Source organism: Topomyia yanbarensis, unplaced genomic scaffold (genome assembly GCF_030247195.1).
Source record: "Topomyia yanbarensis strain Yona2022 unplaced genomic scaffold, ASM3024719v1 HiC_scaffold_792, whole genome shotgun sequence".
Classification (NCBI taxonomy): domain Eukaryota; kingdom Metazoa; phylum Arthropoda; class Insecta; order Diptera; family Culicidae; genus Topomyia; species Topomyia yanbarensis.
The window spans coordinates 1-10,570 of NW_026684038.1; the positions used below are offsets into that span (position 1 = coordinate 1).

Sequence of the window (10,570 nt, forward strand, 5' to 3'; positions counted from 1 at the left end):
ATTTTGCCGCTTGCTGTCTGATTGGGGAGTGACAAAAAACAGTCAAATTTGCAGCGTAAGATAAATTTGAATAAATACTTAAATATAAAAGGAATGCATACACAATTTTTGTCAAAATTTTAGTTGCACTTTAACTATGAGAAATACCTTCATATTTCCACTGTCGATGGAAAATTATTAACTCTACCCAGAGCTGTTCTGGGTGTTTGAAATAGTGCCAAATTTGAATATCAGTGCACATATATTTTTTTTAATAATTATATCTTTAAGTGAAATATTCCTGGTTTGAAATAATGTTAATATTACAGCATTGAATTTTTTCTCATAATTATAATCACATAATAACGATACTCCCCACGCATTCGTGCATTGTTATTCTTCGTGTCCGATAGGTAGACATTTTGAGTGTTCGATATCCCAGTAAATTTTGTAGAGCTCAATCGGCCCGATTATCAGGCCGATGATCGGGCCGACTAAGCCCGATAACGGGCCGATCAGAGCAGGATATCGGGTTTATATCCTGCAATTTTGCACCATTTGCATGAACCGCGTCAACCTTCAAATATGCCAAACGCATCGACGTAATCGGACCGACGTGAGCCCGATGTAGAACTATAGAAAATCGGGCGATCGTCGTGCTCATTATTTTCGTTTTCTTCTTCTTATTTTAAACGTTTGGGTTTTCTTTTTTTCAAATAAAAACAAAAACAGCAATATTTTTTTGATTCAAAATTTTTATTAGCGTCAGGCTTTTTAAAATATTAGTTGCAAAGTATATAATTTTTTGATGTAGGCGTGTGATTAATACCTCGAATCGCATTATTTCCCGATAAAATGGTATCGGCGATAAATGCCGTCCGATTCCGTACGTATCGAAATCCAAGCACAGGAAAACGATACGTGGTATTTCCGATGATTTGATTTTAGCAGTAACCGGTTAAGTGGGCGTCCCAAATGCAAATTATGTATCGGTTTGATGTGCTGTAACCGGAGCCTAGCTGACGGTAGCAGTTGTACATCCGAAAGCAAATCCCGTGGGTTACTTCGGTTGCTCTATCGTTTTTACATTTTCCACCGGTTTCGATGGATCAATTTTACCTAGGCCAGGATCCTTGATCGGGCAATAGTTAATACTATTGCTGAAATACCGCTCATTATCGGGACGGAAGCCGTTTCTTCTCTGCAACCTTCGGTGGTGCATCCGTGGTGTCTATCGTATAAAATGAACCCTGCGATGGCCTAACTATAGGCGATTCCTCGTCTTCATCAAAATCATCACTCAAGCAGCTCAGAATCAACGATGATTTCGAGCGCTCGAACGTCTTCAGGACAACCTTGGCATTGCTCATAATAGGCGATTTATCCTTTGGCTTAATGAAACTGATTCGTCCGCCTACTTTATCATCATCATCCTTCACTGTCTGTGGACGGGGGTCGAACCACCGTTTCGTCATGTCATGGACGTTATATTTCTTGTTAAACGTTAGTTTTAGTGGCGGATATTTCATCAGATGCAGTTGAAACTCCGGAAAAATTCTCGTAATCTGTGGCAAAGGAGCGGAATCAATCCTACTTAATTTTGCCGGCTTGCTCGATTCAATCATGCTAACTGGAACCGTCGCATTCAATGTTGCCGGCGTCGAGAAAGACATCCACATTTAATCGTGCCGGTCGGTGCGCTACGTGTTCCACTTTCGGAGTGTTCATCACTAGGCTCGAGCTAAGTGAACTTGAGATATTATTTTTACTACATAATTTCTTCGTCTGCAGCTGCTGATTCGCCGACCTTCGACACGGGGGCGAAGCCGTGTATGTAATTTCCCGAGCTTGCTTCGTACCAGCTTCGCCTGAATCAACCTCCTTACATTGTTTCTTAATCCAATCGGCATCCAGTTCTGTTGAAGGCGCAATCACACTATTTTCCGCATCAATCTCATCCTCGTGTCTATGTGTTTGGACCATCTTCAGATGAGGTTCCGCCGGAATGAGCAACGATCCCTCCCGTAAAATGTTCCACCTTGTGTCAGCCTGAAACACGGACTTCTCTGACGGGGAAATCCGAACCAATGGTATCGAAGAATTGTTTCTCCTCCACCACACAGGAAATTGACCCGGCTTCGAGTACAGGCTAGTCATCGATTGACTCTTATTTAACGGCGATTGCGTTTCATCGTGGTACTTTACCAACCGGTTAACCAATCCTCGGCTCTGAACATCCGCGTAAATCCTGCAAAATTAAACTTGAATTAGAACCTATAAAGGACGTGTAAACTTGCCAACTCACTTAGGATCAATCAATCGATCCATACTGGACCCGGACGCCGTTCAGCTGCTTCTAAAATTTGTCCTGCTATTTTGCAACGGAGAGGTAGGCTTCTTTTCCCAACTCCAACCTGTCGTACCGGACTGTCGTAAAGATTCCCCCGAATACCGCTGCTGTCCAGCTGTGTCGACTCTGCCATCGGACTACTCAGCTTTCTGCTCAAATTTCCACTGCTCAGTTCCCCTCGGGCACCGCCTCTGCCAGCGATCCCTCCACTAGCAAAGGCGAACGACGTGTATCGGCTGCCGTAGTGGTTCATTTCCTGGAAAGAAAAAAAAGTTTGGTAATTGGGGATCCAGGAATCAGAAATGTAAACAAACCACACAAATTAACCACGAAATAATTGTGCAACGATTAGATTATTAGTGGTTCAATAGGAGCTCCGGAGTAACACTTGCATTTTTCGACCACTACCAATTGTCATATAGCTCGGTGCTGGTCGTATCCTGCCGAATTTTGCACAATTTCCATAATGCAAGGATATAAAATGACGACGGTTTGTGCTATTCAAGGAAGTCAGATTGCCAGGTGATACAGACTATTACTATACTGAAAGTTTTTCTATCCGACAAAGTTTATCGTTACCATTAATTTGAAATATTTAGACGATCGCAAAACTTTGAAACTCGGAAAGCATTTGGACCCGAACGAGTTTGCATGACACTGGTTTCTGGGCAGGTTAATGTGTCTGGATTAGTGTCCAGGGTGGACTATCATGGAAATCAGGTGTAAACAATTCTACCAAAAAAGTCCTGAATAAGTGCCACGAAAACAAATAAATTACCGAACTCCATGATCACGTTCAACACCTGAAAAAAACGAATCTGTGAATAAATTTGAATAGATTATACGAATAATACGGTACACTGTTTTGGCTGTTTATCTAAGGGATCAGATTGGATTGACCTAGATTATCGGGGTCTGATGGGGTGGTAGTCTGATGGGACTGGTGGAGAGGGATCTGAGGGGGTTTAACGAGTTGGGGTTAGGACATGGTTGTGCGATATGTGGGGGAGTAACCCTTCGCCGCACACTCCAGTTAAAACCCAGAGTACATTTTTCTCGAGAGTTGTCCTACTGGAGCAGTAGAGCTAGGGTCTCGACAGGACTCCTAACAATACAATTGAAAACGAGACGGGAGATGTTACCCACTAAACTGCTAAAGGCCAATTGCAGTGGGTCGTGATTCTGAATGTGATATTCATTTTACGGTTCAGATATGTGCGGGCGTAGGGAGTTCGCGATTGCGTGTATCATAGTGAAGGGTTTAGGCGTTTGTACATTAACGTTTTCGATCGCGTGTGAGTTTCTATGTCGCGTATGTTAACGTGTATGTAACTTCGCGTGTATAAATTATATTTTATGACCGTGTGCCTTTCGCATATTCGCATGTGTTCTTGGATGATCGCGGACCGTGAATCAGATACGTAATTTTTGGTGTACGGTTCAGATGCAAGAAGAAAGTGAGTTTTTCCATATCACTAGAGTTCACTAGTGTCGCCATGGAACGTGTTGTCTAGTGGATATGAGCGACCCAAAATAAAATCGCAAGGACAGAACATGCTTCGTAAAACCTGCTTCAAATGTTTTGAATGTATAATTCTGATATAAACTTCAAGCATAAAAATCGAACTGAGGTTCTCCTCTGTAAGAGTCGGATTAAATAACCTTCAGTATAAAAACCGGAAAAATTAACCGATTCTTACAAAGTAGTTTTTTAACCGACTTTTTATCTTGAACGTCGCGGTATACGGATACTCTTGCATACGAATTATTTAATTTTAACCGGTTTTTAAACTGGAGGTTCATCCATGTCGAGTATGGGCATTATTTTTTGATTGGTCCAACTAAATGTAGGAAGTTAAGGGACCCACGTAGACCGAAATTTGAGATTTTTTGAACCCAGCATCCCCTCTCCCTAGTAGACATAAGTAGACTTTTGCCAACCCCCTCCGCCTCTAAAGGCTAAGTAGACTTTTCGATTTTTTTATTTGTGGAAAATATGAAAATAGCAAGAAGCACATTATACGGTCAAATAAAAATTTAACCTGAGTCGTTCAGATTTCTTTCAAGCTTTTCAAATATTAAGAACAAAAACAAACATTGATGAATAAAGCTTTTGACATTGGTTTTTTGTGTACTACTGCTCAAATCAATGAGTATCAATTTAAGGAAATATAAAATCAAAATAATTTTCTCCGAAATACAAGACTTGTATGTCGAATTTTATAAATTTCTTACAGTTTTGAGAAAGGTTTCCGTTTTAATTTCACTATACTATAAGTTGGACTTATAAGAACACCGTGTAGTATGTAATATAATACAAGTGTGAATTTAAAAGTGCTTTCAAATATTTTTATAGCGAAATACTTCTTTTCTAAGTAAGTCACACAAGAATGTTTCAAAAGATATACCTATTGCTATAACTAATTCAAGTTTAGCTGAAATGCTACTTTTACCAACAGTGCATGATTGCTAAGCTAGCAAGTACTTTTTGAGCATTAGTGGAGCGTAAAAATTGATAAACTTTAGCTAACAATTTGAAATTATACTGTCGATGTTAAGTATTATCTAGAATGAAATATTTAACTAAACATGCACGCAAAATTTCAATTTTCGTGAACAAGTTTCAATATTTCTAAGATAATGGGATAATCTGAATTGTCTTATTCGATTAAGGGGACGAAACTATCCAAATCTTTCCGAAAATATCTATTTTTCTTATGTAATCAATAGTCATATCACCTAAGTAAGTATTATCGCTAAGTATTAAACCTTAACTGCGAATATTTATATAGTAGAATCGGATTGCCAGGATTTGCGCCGGGCCAAAACGTAAAATTTAACGGGTGTTTCAAGATTTTGAAATTAGTGTAAACGATTTCAAAAGAAATTTCAAACTGATCAACTCGAGTGAACGCTTTGTTGTAGAAGTTTAACTACACAGCTTGAGTCACCGAAATTATTAAATTAAAAATTTAAAAAATTAGACTACCTCAAAATCAAAAATCGGGCGTTTCTTGTTATCATGGTGGTTTTAATGCTTAACTTTGACCATTTTTGAACTTTAACTGGTTCATACATTTAATGGTCCATGCGTGTCTGCTAGTGGTGTCTGAGATGATAATTCACGACTGCAGGATTTTACAGTCAAAATCTTTTACGGAGAGGAATTTTGGGAGATCGTCTTTAGAACTGTCATTTTGTGTTATTCCTAGAATTCTACAACAAAGCGTTCACTGGAGTTAATCAGTTTGAATTTTACTATATCTAAATATACTCAAGAAAGGTTGTTGCTTTGTCCAATTACGTGGGTTCTGGGTTGAGTGGTTGCCTAAAGAGAAGTTACTTCAATAGTGTACTAGCTTCGAAGTGTCTGCATAAATACATCTAGCTGAATCGACTAGTATGTTGAACCCAATTCGCTTTAAATCCCATTAGTAATACGAAAATTACAAAAAAAATCAAAATCTGCGCATATTTTTGCAAATAGACCCCCCGTCTCCACCCTCGTAGACAAACGTTAATTTTTGCTAGACCACCCGTCCACCCTATGAGTCCACGTTTATGAACGGCCCCTAAGTTGCTAGGACGGAGGATAAAGATTTCCGGACGAGACCGATTCATGCTCGCGCGAACACGGCCGTTTGTGTGTTCGCGTTTGTAACTTCATAAATACTAACACGTTCATCTTATTACCGGGATATTATCAAGTTTGCGCGATCGCGAACGTAGGTGTGCGTATATTATCGCGAAGGGCGTAAGTGTTCGTATGTTAATGTATTTGTCGCATGTGCTTGCATGCATAAATTCTTTTTTTTCGAGAGTTGTCCTACTGGAGCTATAGAGCTAGATTCTCGGAAGGGCTCCCCGTCAAAATCACATGCTACAATTTGCAGACGAGACAGGCAATGGCGCCCAATAAAACACTGCTTTAGACCAATTGTAGCGAGCCGTGATTCTGAATGTGATATTCATTGTACGGTTCAGGTATGTCGGGCGTAGGGACTTCGCGATCGCGTGTATCATCGCGAAGAACTCGAGCATTTGTACGTTAACGTGTTCGATCGCGTGTGCGTTTGTATGTAACTTAGCGTGTATAAATTGTTTTTTAAAACCGTGTGCCTTTCGCACATTCGCATGTGTTCTTGAATGATCGCGCGCGGACCGTGAATCCAATACTTTATTTTTGATGTACGGCTCAGATGCTAGAAGAAAGTTAGGTCTTCCATATCACTAGAGTTCCCGGACATGTCGCCGTAGAACGTGTTGTCTAGTGGATATGAGCGTTATTTTTTGATTGGTCCTACTGAATGTATTGACCTAAGTTATTAGGACAGAGGGTAATGGTTTCCGGACGTAATCGCAACGGACGTTTGTAACTTCGTAAGTGCTTAAACGTTCATCTTATTACCGGGGTGTTATGTTGTTTGCGTGATCGCGGGCGTAGGTGTGCGTTATTAATCGCAAAGGGCTTAAGCATAAACTCTGCAATGAATGTATAAAGGTAAAACATTTTCCAAAATATGACTACAACTGCTTCGATTTGTAGTATTAGGTCATTAACAGCCATTCAAAGTCTCTTTGGCCACATTGGTCACTATCATCGGTTCTGGAAGCCCCGACGGAAGTATCCAAATTCAGAATAACAGTCACATCGGTTTCTCGGAGACGGCTAAACCGATTCAACCAAACTTAGTCTCAAATGAAAGGTGTTGCGCCCTCGTAAATGGCTATTTAATTTCATCACGATCCGACTTCCGGTTCCGGAGTTACAGGTTGTGGCGTGCGATCACATAGCAAATTCCGATTCAAACCGATATTCCGATGAAAGCAAAAAAGGTAAAAATTTCGCTATAATGTCTTTCAAACAACTTAAATTTGCAGTTCTAGGTCACCGACGGCCAACCAAACTTTCGTTGACTACATTGACCACCATAGACGGTTACGGAAGTGCCCGGGAAAAGCGGCAATATTTGAAAATTAACGAACTCACATCAGTTTCCCGGAAATGGTTGGGCCGATTTTCACGAACTTTGTCCCAAATGATAGCTATAATATTCCCCTATAATCCCCACATATGTCTATAAAATTTCGTATGGATCGCTTATATGGGTCCGGAAATATAGATTAAATCGTCCGGTCATATATCATATGAGCCGGAACTCGAAATTTTTTCAAAGGGAAATTTCAGAAATCGAATTCGTATTTTTGATGCCAAACATCTTTAAAATGCATGAAACGTCGAAATTTCATGTTACCTCGAATTTTTTTTTATAAAAATCGACTTTTTGGGACTTTGCCGATTTCGCACCTTTTTTCAATGCAATATTACAGTGGCTGTTTTTTCTTTTGCAAAATTTTAGAACTCGAATAATGATTTCTTTTTTTTTTGTATATAGTTGTCATATCGTGTATAATAAAAATGTAATATGTACATTTGTAAGCTTTTAATGAACATAAACAACGCAAAAATTCTCGTGTTCATGATTGAGAAAGGCACAATTGCATCTAGGTGAAAACCTGTTTTAGTTTTTTAATTGTCAATTAAAGGCATGGACCTAGTCTGCTGATATCAAGGATAGAAACATCCGAAAGTGATCAATTCATGATCGTGCGAGCGGAGTTTTTAGGTTTACGCTTGACCCCGCGTTTGAAAATGTATAGGAGCTGATACATTCACTTTATCACCGGGATGTTATCATGTTTACGAGATCGCGGGTGTAGGTGGCGGGGATGGTCGCGAAGGGCTCATGCATTTGCATATTAACGTGTTTGTCACGTGTATAATTTTAATTTTATAATGATGTAGCGTGTATTCTTGTTTGATCGCGCGCGGACCGTGAATCTGATGCTTAATTTTTAGTGTATGGTACAGATTGTAGAATAGAGTCCGTTTCCCCAGGAGTTCCAGGTCATGTCACCATGGAACGTGTTGTTTAGTAAATATGAGCGTCACTTTTTCATTGGTTCAACTGAAGGTATTAGTCCAGACTGCTAGGACCGAGGTAAGACTTCCGGACGTGACCGTTTCATGATCGCGCGAGTGGTGGGTTAATGTCTGAGACCGCCTTTGGAAGTTTAAAGATGCTACGTTTACTTAACTACCGGGATGTTTTCATATTGGCGAAATCGTGGGTGTAATTATGTGTGGATTATTGCAATTGCATGGTCGCTTTGTGACCAAGTTTGTGTTATCGCGAATGCCACGAGCGTTTGTACCTGTATGAGTATAGATAGCGTATAGTAGGTATATACTAATAAAAGGAATCATACCATCCCGAATAAAGAAAAAAAAGATACAAGCAAACTAATACAAGTACAAAAGAAAGAGACCAATGAAGTAGAATAGGAAAACACATGTAACATGCAATCAAACTCGTCTAAATGCAGCAAATGTTGTATATTTACCATTAACGACGATCGCATTTTGTTAGACTTTCATCATGCTGTGCTGACCGGAATGGATGATTCACGTGCGTCGGTAAATTCATTATACCCTAATTTATCCAATCTAACCTCGAAAGAATAGAACCAAATGCACAAATTGAATACCAGAAGTATTATATGCTAGTTCCGCATCCATTCCCTGACCCAAATGTCACAAATACTAAGACGAACACATACACACGACTAGTACATAGCAATTATACACTAGTACGAAAAACTACGATTATTACAAAACGACAACTAATAGGTTTCTACTTATATATTTATTAAATTAATTTAAGTATTAAATTAATTTAATTAGTCCATGCACGATGACGAAGTCGACCGATAAAAAAAGGCGCTTAAGGTTCAAGTTACCTTTTTTAAGCATGTGTTAGAATTGAACGCTTGGTAGTGTGCGTAGGAAAATTTGTGTTCAGCTTTGCCACCGGATTATCCATTTAAACCTTTTTAAAACTCTAAAAGAAGAATATCAGTCGATTTATTAGATCATCACGATTCAATTCATGCAAAATACCTGCTAGAAAAACCATCGGCTTAGCTAAATGGTGCTTTTGAAAAAGTGGCTGTGGTTTTTTCATTGCGCAGTTGCGTTGCGTACCCCAGCTTGGTGTGGTAGTGTGATAAAAAATCACAGCCACTTTTTCAAAAGCACCATCCAGCTAAGGTATTTTGCATGGTTTTTCCAGCAGGTATTTTGCATGAATTGAATCGTGATGATCTAATAAATCGACTGATATTCTTCTTTTAGAGTTTTGAAAAGGTTTAAATGGATAATCTGGTGGCAAAGCTGAACACGATTTTTCTTACGCATACTACCAAGCCTTGAGGTAACTTGAGCCTTAAGCCCTCTCGGTCGCCTATGCACCACTATCGAGGCGTAAATTTTAAAGCAATTGGCTGTCAAAGGTTCTGTAGCACTAACGCACGCGATATGCTTGATGATGTTTGCAATAGCGTCAAACCCCTCAACCTTGGGGAGGGATGTGCTCGCGTGTATAAATTCGATTTTAAAATTGTGGTTCCATTCACATATTCGCTTGTGTTCTGGGATGGTCACACGGACCGCCATTCTGATATTTAGTTTTCGGTGCATTCTGACAGGGAGTGAGTGCATTCTGACAGAGAGTGAGTTACCCCATATCACTAGAGTTCTCGGTCATATCGCCATGGAACTTGTTGTCTAGTGGATATGAGAGGATTCTTTTTTAATTGGTCCAATTGAAGGCATGGACCTTAGATTGGTTCAATTTTTGACTTTTAGCTCCACCAGGCTCTATTGGCCCTTAGTAATTGTGCAAATTTTGGTACCGATCGGTTGTCTACGGAACCTCCAAAAATTTCAAAGTTTATATGGAAATTAGTATGGAAAATCGGTTAAAATTCAAAAAAAATCCTTAAAAAATCACCTTATCAATGAATTCATGAGAGCACTATATATTTCTAAAGGGATTTTTCAACTGAACACATTCGTGGAACATTGTAAGTTTGTGAAAATTCGCTGAGAAAAGTTATTAACTAAAGAAGCAGCATGACTTCAAAACAAGTGGATTTTATTATTAATCATAGCAACCCTATTTGAATAGCTCCGTGCGAGAACGCGAGTGTAAGTGGCGTGGATTACCGCGAAGGTTGAAGCATTTGTATGTTAACGTGTTGGTCGCGTGTATGTGAATTCGTGTGTATATATTCGGTTTTTTTGACGCCATGAGACGTGTTGTTTAGTGGATGTGAGCGTCATTTTTTTGTTTGGTTCACCTGAAGGCGTTGGATCTATGCTACTAGAGACTTCCGGAC

General features: G+C 39.4%; 1 pseudogene; it reads right to left on the bottom strand.

Moving 5' to 3' along the window:
• Positions 1-662: 662 nt before the first annotated feature.
• LOC131696147 (uncharacterized) lies at positions 663-9,386 on the bottom strand (annotated as a pseudogene).
• Positions 9,387-10,570: the final 1,184 nt, after the last annotated feature.